The sequence below is a fragment of the Lynx rufus genome, unplaced genomic scaffold, assembly GCF_022079265.1.
Source record: "Lynx rufus isolate CCGP_SWC_20201006 ecotype Redwood Valley unplaced genomic scaffold, mLynRuf1.p SCAF_2, whole genome shotgun sequence".
In the NCBI taxonomy this organism is placed as follows: domain Eukaryota; kingdom Metazoa; phylum Chordata; class Mammalia; order Carnivora; family Felidae; genus Lynx; species Lynx rufus.
Window position 1 is genome coordinate 136,424,141 of NW_025814834.1, and position 15,197 is coordinate 136,439,337.

Sequence of the window (15,197 nt, forward strand, 5' to 3'; positions counted from 1 at the left end):
TGAAAGATTGTTCAAGTACTTTTCCCTCCTTTTTATTCTCTCAAACATTCACATACTCAGAAGGCCAAAGCGGCTAACTCACCCCACGTCTGGATCTCAAAGTCCTGAATATTTATAGGTCTTTGAGAATTCCAAGTCTCAAGTTCAGGTAGAAGGCTATTTTTACTTGGTTGCTGCTTGAAGACTTAATTGCTATGGTTAACATACTAGACAATAGCTTTTCTGATGATAATTGTAATACATTCTAATTTGGAAAGTGGAGAATCATACAAATAAGAAAGTAAGAATAGTCATAATCCCACTACCCATACTAACACTTTGATTTCTTTCCCTTTCTATATATTTATAGTACATGCATGTAGACACAGAGCGTCCAAGTTTTTAAGATGCTTTCAAATTTTATTGTATTTTTTTTTTAATTTTTTTTTCAACATTTATTTATTTTTGGGACAGAGAGAGACAGAGCATGAACAGGGGAGGGGCAGAGAGAGAGGGAGACACAGAATCGGAAACAGGCTCCAGGCTCTGAGCCATCAGCCCAGAGCCTGACGCGGGGCTCGAACTCACGGACCGCGAGATCGTGACCTGGCTGAAGTCGGACGCTTAACCGACTGCGCCACCCAGGCGCCCCTAGATGCTTTCAAATTTTATATATAATTTTAATTCTTCTTTTATTAATCTGTTATTTTATTATTTCATAATGGAACATAGGCATTTCCTCATGTCAATAAATATCTTTTGAAAGTGTCATTTTACTAGCTAAGTAATATGTTTTGAAAATTTTTATATTTTTAATTTTAATTTTAATTTTTTAGTTTTTTATTTTTATTTATTTTTAAATTTATTTTTATTTTATTATTTTAATTTTATTTTTATTTTTTTAATGTTTATTTATTTATTTTGAGAGAGGAGAGAGGGAGCAGGAGAGGGGCAGAGAGAGGGAGACAGAATCCCAATCAGTCTCTGCACTGTCAGCACAGAGCCTGGTGTGGGACTTGAGCTTGAAAACCATGGGATCATGACCTCAAGAGTGGGATGCTTAATCGACTGAGGCACCCAGGTGCCCCCAAAACTTTATTTTAATAGCTAAATAATAGTGTGTTGTATCCATGCATAAGAAAAATGATTCTTCTATTTCTCACTATAGGGCAGCCCTAGAACTAAACATCAGAGAGGAAATTACCACTAAAGGCAGGAAGTTGGGAAGAGAGTCTGGAAATAGTCAGGGGATAAAGACATAGATAGAAAATATCAGACAAACATGAGGTGCCAACTTCCTGATCCTGTTAGTCCTTTTCAGTGGCTCCTACTCCTGAACAAAGCCCAAACTCCCAAGTCTGGCATTCAGGGCCTTCCACAATTTGTTACAACTCACCTTCCCAACCTTAGTTCTCACTGTACTCTGTTACGCTCCCCCATATTTCTGCCAAATGGACCAATTTACTCTTTTCTACGTGGAAGTTGAAGGCTTTTGTTCCCTCCATACCTATGCTCACTCTTTCCCCTTGAAGGTCTGTTCTTCCTCATAGTGACTTGTCTGCGTCTTATCCATTGATTCATGGCACAGCTCCAATAGCACCATGGAGCTATTTGAAATTCCTTCAAGTTCTCCTGGCCAGAGCGAATGTTTTCTTCCTCTCAGTTCTTATCTCTACCTATGTATCAAATTAACTTGAATTATGACTATGTGGATACACGTCTAATCACTCTTCTCACGTTATGGATCAAAGTTTGTGGACATTTTTGTGTCACAGTATCCTTTTGAGCATTATAATTCCCTTTTTTTAAAGTTTATTTATTTATTTTGAGAGAGAAAGAGTGTGTGAGCAGGGGAGGGGCAGAGAGAAAAACAGAGAGAGAATCCCAAGCAGGCTCCATGCTGTCGGCACAAAGCCCAATGTGGGGCTCAAACCCATAAACCGTGACATCATAACCCGAGCAGAAACCAAGAGTTGGATGTCCAACCAACTGAGCCACTCAGGCACCTCAAGCATTATAGTTTATATTGACAGACACTAGGGAATTATTAGCATCCACAGTTATACTACTCATTTATCACATTATGTGTCCTTGTATGAATAAAAACTGCCCAGATTCATCTCCCATATTCCTCAGAGAAATGTTGTGGGTTTTGGGTTGTTTTTTTTTTTTTTATGGTGACTGTTCTCCAAAAAGATGGTCCTCAATATTTCCTCTTCACTCTACAGATACATACATTCTCCCACACACATCAAGATGTGGAGCTACCTCCTACCTCCAATCCTCAGTAACTGAACTGGCCTTGTGAATTGGCTTTGACAAATAGAATGCAGTGGAAATCATAGTCTGGGACTTCCAAGTCCAGACCATGTTGGGGGAAGCCCACATTATAAAGGGAAGAAGCAAAGTTCTGTGTTTGACAGCTATGGCTGAGCCCCCAGATGACAGCCAGCTCTAACTCCCAGCCACGTGATGAATCAACTTGAATACTCATGTGTAGTGCAGCCCCTCGAAGACGGACCTGCTGGCGGTGGTGCCTCAAGCAGAAGAATCCAAACCCATGCAGCTGACCCTAGTCAGCCCAAGAACCAGTAGACATGATATAATGATTGTTGTTAAACCACAGAATTTTTGCTGTGTATTACATTGCAGATAAACCTAACAGTTTTAGGGGTGTCTGGGTGGCTCAGTTGGTTAAGTGTCCGACTACCGCTCAGGTCATGATCTGGTCGTCCGTGGACTCAACCACGTGTTGCGCTTCTGTGCTGACAGCTCAGAGCCTGGAGCCTGTTTCAGATTCTGTGTCTCCCTCTCTGTCTGCCCCTCCCCTGCTCACCCTCTGTCTCTCTCTCTCTCTCTCTCTCTCAAAAATAAAGAAACATTAAAAAAAAAAAACACTAAGCAATATGCATGTTAAAGCATGTGAATTGCTGATATTGGACAGTTTTTGGCAATTCCATGTAGTTCAACCTAATACAAATATGCCTTGATGTTACTCTATCCATCTTAGCTCTTATTGTAAGCAAGTTAACAAGCTTCCTGTCTCAGAATGTACTCAGCAAAGAATGGTTGAAAAGTATCACCATAATAGTAAGTAATAATAACAGTAAATAAAAATAATTAATATTATGTGTTGATCAAAGCCTGGCAGTCCAACAGAGAAGTGTGTGTTGTATATACTAGTATTCCACATATAGTAGTGGGGAGAATCACCCCCAAATTCAGCTTTTCAAAGCAAGTGTTTTATATATGACCTGCATGATTTGGGACACATCTTCATACTCAATGCAGGATTAACTACATCATTTTTACTCCAACAAATCCATTTTAATGAAATATTATATCCCTCTCATAAGTGGAAAGCCTTGTGAATTGGCTTTGACAAAAGTAGAAGGTGAAAATAAATAATAAACTACTGAAGTTTTTTTAAGTGTTTTTTTTTTTTTATATATACCACATTTTGACTACCGGAGTTTGGAGACTCTACTGTGGGTTTTTAATTTTCTGAGTTCAGGTTAGTGTCTGATTCAAGTTTTAATTGCCCACAGCACCTACCACAGTGCCTTAAATATGGCAGAATTACGTAAGTATGGATTATTAGAACTGGAAGAGATGTTAGCTACTATCAGCAAGAACATATATTCAGGATTCTGACTTAGTATGATGCACTTCATCCACTCCATGTCATATCATCTGCTAGCTATGTGATCTGGGGCAAGTTACTTGACTTCTCTGTGCTTTAGTTCCTCGTCTATAAAACTAGAATAATAACAGTACTTACATAATAGTGTTGTGCTAATTAAATGAAAAAAAATGCTTACAACAGTGTTCAATAAATGTTGGTTATTATCAGAAGGTATTGCTTTATTATATTAATGCCATTAGTATTGCTAAGCAAAAGACTAAGGTCAGTCTATTGTCCATCTGATTTTCTTCCTTTTTATAGATAAGCTTTGTTTTGTCTATGACAACTTTGAGGATTTTCCCTCTATTGAAATGTCCTAAAATTTTACCATATTGTACCTAGTTTTGGGGTTGTTAATTTTTATCCGTATTGGTATTGGTGTTTCCTTCCACTGTCTACAGAATAAGTATAAGCATCCTAAATTATAGATTTTTCTTCAAAGTCTCTGTGCCTTTTGTCTTTCAGAGGCTTCCCCAAATTTCCGATCTATTAATCATTAACTTTCCTGTTTTTTATTGAAGCTATATATGCATCTTCAAAAATATCCATTAACAGATGTATGGATACATGAAACATAGTATATGCATACACTGGAAAATTATTCAATCCTAAAAATGAAGGAAATCCTGCAATATGTGACAACATGGGTGAGCCTTGACAACATAATACCAAGTGAAATAAGCCTATCATAGAAAAACCAATACTGCATGACTCCATTTATATGAGTTGTCTAAAATAGTCATAGAAGCAGAGAATAGAACAGTCATTTCCTGGGGCAGGAACAAGGGGGAAATGGTCAGTGGATAACCAAAGAGTATAAAATTTCAGTAATGAAAAATGAGTAAATTCTAGCGATCTCCTGTACAACATTGTGCCTATAGCTAACAATATTGTACACTTTAAAATCTGTTAAGAGGGTTCATGTTAGGAGTTCTTATTACTAAAATAAAATTAAACTTAAAGAAACAGACAAGACACATTAAAACAAATGATATTATGGTAGATTTAGACCTAAGCATATCACTGACAATATTGCAAATTGTCTAAACATTCCAATTAGGAGATTGTCATGTGGGTAATAAAAGCAAGACCCAACCAAATGCAATAAATCCATTCTAAATGTAGGTTGACAGTAAATGGATAAAAGAATTGATAGAGGGGCGCCTGGGTGGCGCAGTCGCTTAAGCGTCCGACTTCAGCCAGGTCATGATCTCGCGGTCCGTGAGTTCGAGCCCCGCGTCAGGCTCTGGGCTGATGGCTGAGAGCCTGGAGCCTGTTTCCGATTCTGTGTCTCCCTCTCTCTCTGCCCCTCCCCCGTTGGTGCTCTGTCTCTCTCTGTCCCAAAAAAATAAATAAAAAAAGTTAAAAAAAAAAAAAGAATTGATAGAAAAAAATATAACATGCTAATACTAATTAAAGGACACTTGGGGTGGCTATGTTTGTGTGAGACAAATTAGATGTCAGAGAAAAAAACTATTACAAGGGAAGAGGGCTTTTACATAATAATTAAAAGATCAATTCATTAAGAGGACATGCTAATTCAAAACAATTTTGCACCTAATAAGAGATTTGGAGGAGTGTTCAAATGCCAGGTTAAAATTATAGATTTTATTCAGTGTGTTTTTTTATTTATTATATTTTTAATATGAAATTTATTGTCAAATTGGTTTCCATACAACACCCAGTGCTCATCCCAAAAGGTGCCCTCCTCAACACCCATCACCCACCCTCCCCTCCCTCCCACCCCCATCAACCCTCAGTTTATTCTGTTTTTAAGAGTCTCTTATTGGTTTGGCTCTCTCCCTCTCTAATTTTTTTTTCCTTCCCCTCCCCCATGGTCTTCTGTTAAGTTTCTCAGGATCCACGTAAGAGTGAAAACATATGGTATCTGTCTTTCTCTGTATGACTTATTTCACTTAGCATAACATTCTCCAGCTCCATCCACGTTGCTATAAAAGGCCGTATTTTATTCTTTCTCATTGCCAAGTAGTATTCCACTGTGTATATAAACCACAATTTCTTTATCCATTCATCAGTTGATGGACATTTAGGCTCTTTTCATAATTTAGCTACTGTTGAAAGTGCTGCTACAAACATTGGGGTACAAGTGCCCCTATGCATCAACACTCCTAAAACCCTTGAGTAAATTCCTAGCAGTGCTATTGCTGGGTCATAGGGTAGGTCTATTTTTAATTTTTTGAGGAACCTCCACACTGTTTTCCAGAGGGGCTGCACCAGTTTGCATTCCCACCAACAGTGCAAGAGGGTTCCCGTTTCTCCACATCCTCTCCAGCATCTATAGTCTCCTGATTTGTTCATTTTAGCCACTCTGACTGGCGTGAGGTGGTATCTGAGTGTGGTTTTGATTTGTATTTCCCTGATGAGGAGTGACGTTGAGCATCTTTTCATGTGCCTGTTGGCCATCTGGATGTCTTCTTTAGGGAAGTGTCTATTCATGTCTTCTGCCCATTTCTTCACTGGATTATTTGTTTTTTAGATGTGGAGTTTGGTGAGTTCTTTATAGATTTTGGATACTACCCCTTTGTCTGATATGTCATTTACGAATATCTTTTCCCATTCCATTGGTTGCCTTTTAGTTTTGTTGATTGTTTCCTTTGCAGTGCAGAAGGTTTTTATCTTCGTGAGGTCCCAATAGTTCACTTTTGCTTTTAATTCCCTTGCCTTTGGAGATGTGTCAAGTAAGAAATTGCTGCGGCTGAGGTCAGAGAGGTTTTTTCCTGCTTTCCCCTCTAGGTTTTTGATGGTTTCCTGTCTCACATTCAGGTCCTTTATCCATTTTGAGTTTATTTTTGTGAATGGTGTAAGAAAGTGGTCTAGTTTCAACCTTCTGCATGTTGCTGTCCAGTTTTCCCAGGACCATTTGTTAGACTGTCTTTTTTCCATTGGATGTTCTTTCCTGCTTTGTCAAAGATTAGTTGGCCATAGTTTTGTGGATCCAATTCTGGAGTCTCTATTCTATTCCATTGGTCTATGTGTCTGTTTTTGTGCCAATATCATGTTGTCTTGATGATTACAGCTTTGTAGTAGAGGATAAAGTCTGGGATTGTGATGCCTCCCACTTTTGTCTTCTTCAATATTACTTTGGCTATTCGGGGTCTTTTGTGGTTCCATGCAATTTTAGGAATACTTGTTCTAGCTTTGAGAAGAATTCTGGTGCCATTTTGATTGGGATTGCATTGAATGTGTACAAGCATGAAACCTACAGATATCACAATGACTCCAAACCCATATCTTTCAATAATAACACTGAATGTAAATGGACTAAATGCTCTAACCAAAAGATGTAGGGTATCAGAATGGATAAAAAAACAAGACCCATCTGTTTTCTGTCTACAAGAGACTCATTTTAGACCTGAGGACACCTTTAGATTGAAAGTGAGGGGATGGAGAACTGTCTCTCATGCTACTGGAAGTCAAAACAAAGCTGGAGTAGCCATATTTATATCAGACAAACTAGACTTTAAGTTAAAGGCTGTAACAAGAGATGAAGAAGGGCATTATATAATAATTACAGGATCTATCCATCAGGAAGAGCTAACAATTATAAATGTCTATGTGCCGAATACAGGAGCCCCCAAATATATGAAACAATCAAAAACATAAGCAACCTGATTGATAAGAATGTGGTAATTGCAGGGAATTTAATACCCCACTTACAACAATGGATAGATCATCTAGACACAGGACCAATAAAGAAACAAGGGCCCTGAATGATGCATTGGATCAGATGGACTTGACAGATATATTTAGAACTCTGCATCCCAAATCAACAGAGTATACTTTCTTCTCAAGTGCACATGGAACATTCTCCAAGATAGATCACATACTGGGTCACAAAACTACCCTTCATAAGTATAAAAGAATTGAGATCATATCATGCATACTTTCAGACCACAATGCTATGAAACTTGAAATCAACCACAGGAAAAAGGCTGGAAAACCTCCAAAAGCATGGAGGTTAAAGAACACCCTATTAATGAATGAATGGGTCAACCAGGCAATTAGAGAAGAAATTAAAAAATATATGGAAACAAATGAAAATGAAAATACAACAATCCAAATGCTTTGGGATGCAGCAAAGGCAGTCCTGAGAGGAAAATACATTGCAATCCAGGCCTGTCTCAAGAAATACGAAAATTCCCAAATACAAAATCTAACAGCACACCTAAAGGAACTAGAAGCAGAACAGCAAAGGCAGCCTAAACCCAGCAGAAGAAGAGAAATAATAAAGATCAGAGCAGAAATAAACAATATAGAATTTAAAAAAACTGTAGAGCAGATCAATGAAACCAAAAGTTGGTTTTTTGAAAAAACAAATAAAATTGATAAACCTCTAGCCAGGCTTCTCAAAAAGAAAAGGGAGATGACACAACTAGATAAAATCATGAATGAAAATGGAATTATTACAACCAATCCCTCAGAGATACAAGCAATTATCAGGGAATACTATGAAAAATTATATGCCAACAAATTGGACAACCTGGAAGACATGGACAAATTCCTAAACACCCACACACTTCCAAAACTCAAACAGGAAGACATAGAAATCTTGAACAGACCCATAACCAGTGAAGAAATTGAATCAGTTATCAAAAATCTCCCAACAAATAAGAGTCCAGGACCAGATGGCTTCCCAGGGGAATTCTACCAGACATTTAAAGCAGAGATAATACCTATCCTTCTCAAGCTGTTCCAAAAAATAGAAAGGGAAGGAAAACTTCCAGACTCATTCTATGAAGCCAGCATTACTTTGATTCCTAAACCAGACAGAGACCCAGCAAAAAAAGAGAAATACAGGCCCAATATCCCTGATGAATATGGATGCAAACATTCTCAATAAGATACTAGCAAATTGAATTCAACAGCATATAAAAAGAATTATTCACCATGATCAAGTCGGATTCATTCCTGGGATGCAGGGCTGGTTCAACATTCACAAATCAATCCATGTGATACATCACATTAATAAAAGAAAAGATAAGAACCATATGATCCTGTCAATCGAGGCAGAAAAAACATTTGACAAAATTCAACATCCTTTCTTAATAAAAACCCTCGAGAAAGTCAGGATAGAAGGAACATACTTAAACATCATAAAAGCCATTTATGAAAAGCCCACAACTAATATCATCCCCAATGGGGAAAAACTGAGAGCTTTCCCGAGATTAGGAACACGACAGGGATGTCCACTCTCACCGCTGTTGTTTAACATAGTGTTGGAAGTTCTAGCATCAGCAATCAGACAACAAAAGGAAATCAAAGGCATCAAAATTGGCAAAGATGAAGTCAAGCTTTCGCTTTTTGCAGATGACATGATATTATACATGGAAAACCCAATAAACTCCACCAAAAGTCTGCTAGAACTGATACATGAATTCAGCAAAGTTGCAGAATACAAAATCAATGTACAGAAATCAGTTGCATTCTTATACACCAATAATGAAGCAACAGAAAGACAAATAAAGAAACTGATTCCATTCACAATTGCACCAAGAAGCATAAAATACCTAGGAGTAAACCTAACCAAAGATGTAAAAGATCTGTATGCTGAAAACTATAGAAAGCTTATGAAGGAAATTGAAGAAGATACAAAGAAATGGAAAAACATTCCGTGCTCATGGATTGGAAGAATAAATATTGTTAAAATGTTAATACTACGCAAAGCAATCTACACATTCAATGCAATCCCTATTCAGTGTGTTTTGTGGAATCACTGAAAACTTTTCAGAGATTAGTAACATAAACCAATGGTAGCAGAGTGTAGGATGAAAGGAGGGAGAAACTGAAGGCAGACTAGTTTGGTGCAGCAAAAGCATACTTTTGCTTAAATGTATATGAAGCCAAATAGATAGAACTGAGAGGAGAAATAGACACATCCAAAATTATAATTGGAAATTTCAATAACCCTCTTGCAATAGAACAGGAAGACAGAAATATGAAGAACTCTAAATGGAACCGCTTAAGAGATATTACTGAAGATGACAAGTGGACCTCAGGAAACAGATTGAGTCTTTGAATGTATACTCGAAATCATGACCATATAAATCATAAGAAGGATGCGGTCACTGGGGAAAGTATTTAAAATGAAAAAAGAGTCAGTATGGAATCCATGGTATAACAACCTGCAAGGGCCATGTGGAAGAAGATAGTGTAAAAAAAACGTGAAGAGGGGCGCCTGGTTAGCTCAGTTAAGTGTCTGACTTCAGCTCAGGTCATGATCTCATGGTTTGTGAGTTCGAGCCCCGCATCAGGTTGTGTGCTGACAGCTCAGAGCCTGGAGCCTGCTTCAGATTCTGTGTCTCCTTCTCTCTCTCTCTCTGCCCCTCCCCTGCTTCCATCTGTCTCTCTTTCAAAAAAATAAATAAACATTAAAAAATATTTTTTAAAAATGTGAAAGAAGAGCCAGAGAAATAGGAGGAAAAACAATATGATGTGATATAATCAAACCACAAGAGACTTAAGAATTAAGGAATGGTCAACTGTCAATGCTGAAAAGAGATTGAATTTTTCACCCCATTTAGTACTGTAACAAGGCTGAGATTTTGATACGATAATTCACATGCACAAAAAAGTTAACTTTATTATCTAATATTGATTTACTCTTGCGCTTGAGTCACCATTTCTGTGATAACAGAAAAAAAATGTTTAATAATTGAAAGCATTTCTTTTTAGTTTAAGTCCTTTCATATTTACTCAGCCTTTCAGACTGCCCTTTGTCATCTCCTCTGGTGTCATTTGGACGCAGTAGGTGTCTTGTGGTCCCCATGCTGTTGGTTGGTCCCTTTTGGCTGGAGGTCTGCTGGATGACCTTTGCTCAGTGAAGTTGGTATACCTGGTCCTTGTCTTTTTTAGGTATCATGTTATTAACTACTGACACCTGTAGATCTGCCATTGTGTCTGGTCCTAATATCCCCACACTTTTGTTGCCCTAATTCCAGTTCTAGGCCACTTCTGGTTCACTAATCTCTCCTCAGTCCTCTTTTCCAATGCTGCTCTTCCGCTCCCACACCTCATGAGAGAATGCTGAACCCGTCTTCTGTGAGAACCTCGGGGGAAGGGAGATCTTAACCCTTATGCTTCCCTCTTTCTTGCACTCTTATTTGAGTGATTCTGCTGTAGTGATCCTCCTATAATATTTGACCCCAAAGCAGAAAGTGGCGAGGATATTTGTGTCCAATATCTTGCCATTCCTTTCTTGGTTCCTCCTCTCCGCTCTAGGACAGACTTCCCCCCAGCTGTGTGCCTTGGTCTTACCTTCCATCCTCTGTCTTCTACACACTATAAGCTCTTGCTGTGTTAGGGGAATTTTTGGAATGCAGGAAAGTGCTTTACTTTCTCTACATAGTCTGCCTTCTAAAACCATGGTCTTCCTGTGGATTCAGATAAACCTGGCTTGAAATTTGAAACTGAGCTATAATTCATTCTTCTCACCTAGGTTCTCTCTGTCTCCACAAACAAGAAATTGTTGAGAGGGGAAGCCCTGGGACAAGTAGGAATTAGAGATCATTAGAAATAAAAACATGCTGGTTTCTTATTTCAAAATTACCCCCATTATATCAGTGAAGAGATTAGTACTGACTTTGATAGGAGCGGATTCAAAAGCCAGATAAGAGTTTGTTGCACAGGGATTGAGAGAGCTAGATGGTTATCCCTTCTAGGATCTTGCTGTGAAAAAAAGAGGTGAAATTAGGCTGTGCCTAGCAGGAGATACAGGATTAAGAAATAAATTTTTGTTAGCTTTTTTTTTTTCAAGGTGGAAGAGATTGGACTCTTATAGGAGCTAGTAGAGTAGGAGGCTGAAGACAGGAAAAGTGTTTGAATGATAGACCAAGTTTCCAGAAAAGGTGAGAAAAATGGTTGCAGATTGGAGAAACTCTTCCAAAAATTCAGGGTTCAGTCAATGCTTTCTGGGAATGAAAACCTACTGAATAGCTAAATAGTTTTATTCGAAGAATGTTTCCCAGATACAGACATAAGAATCATCAGGGATATTCATTAAAAATTTGGATTTTTCAGGTCTTACTTTGAACATTCTAATTCAGTAGGTCTGGGATAGAGCTCTTGACTCTGTGTATTTACAGTTCCTTATGAAATTCTCATGATGAAGAGAGTTTGGGAAATACTACTAGAACACCACCATAGATCATGCAAGTGGAAAACTAAGGGTTAACTCTGAAATGACTAGACCACTTAAATAAGAGGAACTCAAACAAATAAGGAGAAGCAGGCCCTTATGAGATTGTAGCAAGGGAAAAATGAACTTGTTTGTTCAGTTTTCTGCCCGGGAGCATAAAGCGATTTTCATGGCAACGTAGAAAATAGCCACACACCTTGACAAAACAATGACAGAAATTTCTATGAAAAACAACTCCTTGAATCTGCTGCTTTTTAAGTGGGTTTCACGTGACTATTTCTAAATATCTAAATAGTAAATATGACCTGAGCAGGAGCATTAAAGTTCGTTTTTGCCATGCGTTCGAAATTCTGTATTTACTACCGCTTTTGGGTTTTCAGCATGGTTGTATTCAATATCCTGGTACTTAAATAAATTTTAGTTGCATGCAAGTTGGACTAAAGAAAGATAGTAATAGCATTCTTAAGTACAAACTGTGATTTTAAACATCCTTTTCACAGACTGAAACGTTCATTTGAGAAGGTGAGTTGAATTTCTTCACAACACAATTCAAAGTAGGACTGATTCACCTTCCAGCCTTTGCCCCACAAGTTGGTGTCATCTGCTCATTCTTTTCAGGATTGCACCACTGCTGTTTCTTGTTTTAAAGTTTATTTATTTATTTTGGAGGGGAGGGGCAGAGAGAGGGAGAGAGAGAATCTCAAGCAGGTTCCACACTGCTAGAGTGGAGCCCAATGTGGGGCTCAAATCCATGCACCGTGAGATTGTGACCTGAGCCAAAATCAAATCAGAGACCCAATAGACTGAGCCACCCAGGTGCCTCTGAACTATTGCTTTTCAATCACTGAATCAACCTTTTCTTTTCTTTGCAATACCCCCAAGAGTCCCTGCCAGTGACAAGAGAATGGAACACTGAGTTCCAGTCAATTCATTGTACTTTTCTCAAGTAAGACTTAAAGATTAGTCTGTTGAGAGAAATTATTTTTTCAATAGCAGCAAAGCTTGAAAAGCCACCGCATACATTTTTTTTTCAGGAGTGAAATTTTCATTATCATTATGGCTAAAATAAAAGGTATTTCAAAAGACATTACAAATGTCCCTTTCCTCTTTGCAGGGAAGAGTGGCTATTATAAAATCTTTGCAGAAACTACTTCCTAATGTTGGGATTAATTTAAACGTTTGTTTTTGGTCTCTAGTTCTGTTAAAGTTGAGCAAGTAAAAGATAAAAAGAAGATCCCTAGGTCTTTGTTTAGCTTAATACAAAAAGAGTCTCTAAAAGAAGTGAAAAAAATTACCCAAGGCACACGTAAATTTTCAAAGAACCATTGTGCTTGAGAGCTGGTAGGGACCTCAAAGTAGTCCCTACCTTTATTTGTAAATGATCTTCAGTTCTACTTCATAATTTCCCTATGTCATTCACCTAGAGCAGGAAAGATGATGGTATGGTTATCAGAGGTGAACTGTCCTGATTTTTTTTTCAACCTGTTAATTAGTCTTGGTTTGACTATCACGGTATCAGTGTAAGAGATGGCAACCTTGCCAGTCTCGGAAATTCAAAGAATGTTCTGGTTGCTGAGAACCAATACTACCAAAAGTCAGATTTGAACCTATTTCTAAAACAATCAGACTATGAAATATTATGAGGGAAATGAAAGTTTGCCAATATCCTGAAAGTGCTTATGTACCTCCCCAAATCAACCGTTTGCTTCCTTCTCACCAGAATATTAGGCAAATGAATGAGTTAGTTCAAATTCAGATTTATAGACAATAGGAAGGATATCTACTTGAGAGGAAAAGCCCTGGCAGTTGCCTTTGATGCTTCACTGTCAGCCAGTCAGCCAGAAAAAAGTTGGAAGTAGTGTCTAATACAAACCACACCCACTTCAGAGACCAGGAGTCAGATGAAAAATTCCCTTCTTCCCAAAGATCTGGCACCTACTCTCAAGGTGTAAGACCTGTCTTCCTTACCTATCTTTGATCTCATTTCTGCCACTTGCCTTTAAAAATGCTCACAAACAAGATCAGGAAGAGGAGGTGGGACCTCTCTGGTCTCTAGGGGAGAAAGAATCACTGTTTTTTCCCCAGGTCATTATTGAACTTCTGGAGTAGATAATCCAACTCTTCCTAAAGGGATTTTATAAGTGGCCTGGGCTACTGACAAGGGCTGGGGTTCAGTGAAGTCTCAGGTCATAGTTAGGCATCCTTCTGGAAAATAAACAAGGTTTACAGACAGCTCTTTATTAGAAGGCCCGTGAAGACAACTGACTTGACTTCTCTGCATGAGTGACCTGATGGGCTCTGGTGGGAATAGTAATGCTCCGTCTCTTGGTCGTAGTGGTACGTACATACGTGTTTGCTTGTCACTCTTTGACATGTGCACATTCATCTGCATTCACTCTTTTTGTGTATTCCATTTTTTTTAATTGCAAAAAAATTTCATTTCAGATCCCAAGGACACAAAATGAGACATTTAACTTCAATAGGATAGCATGTCTTAAAATACTTGAATTTTTATCAAGTTCCCATAATGATTCTGATAGAAGTAGTCTGAGGAGTGTACTTCAAGTGCAATCTTTTATTATCTCTATGGGTTTGAACTCTATACTTTTGGAACTTGGCATTTTAAACACTATGATTAAACGTGACAGTTTACAGTAAATAAACACGCAATTCTTCCAATTCCAGATATTATCACTTTACTGTACAAAAAAAAATTCTAAACATTTACAAAAGAAAATCAAAAGACGTTGCATTTTTAGACCACATCAGAAAAGTTACACAAGAGTCTGATAAACATCCTGAAACATTTCCGTACCATGCAAGTACCATCCAGAGAAATCCAGTCAACCATTATACCATAGGTTGAAGTGTTTAGTACCTGAAAGTGAACCCAGTGCCCTCTTGGTTTATCATTTGCCTATAAAAAGATAAAAGCTTGGCATCTTTACAAAACATGAAGTTATTATCAATCAAGTTTATGGAAATAAAATTTTGTTAAGGAAAAGAAAATATTAAAAAGGTGACATAGGTCAGCTGCCAGTCAATATTAATGTTAAATTTTCTTAAGATGCATTCAGTTATAACAATCAGCCCAGGCAACACTATTAAATTACTTTGAAGATCTGACTACAGAGGGCTGCTATTCCAAGCCATCTTGCTATGGCATAATTTTATTTTACATATGTACACATCATGTTATTGTATATACACATCAAGGAACTACTCCAGTCAACACATCTCAATGGTAGTGCCTATTTTTTAGGCAGAAAGTCTTCCTCTGGCCTCTTGCTCACAGCATGGGACACAGGAAGCCATTTCTTTCCAAGAAGTCACTACATTCAGGGAAGTCTGGACTCTGAGCTTGTTGTTTTTCTCATG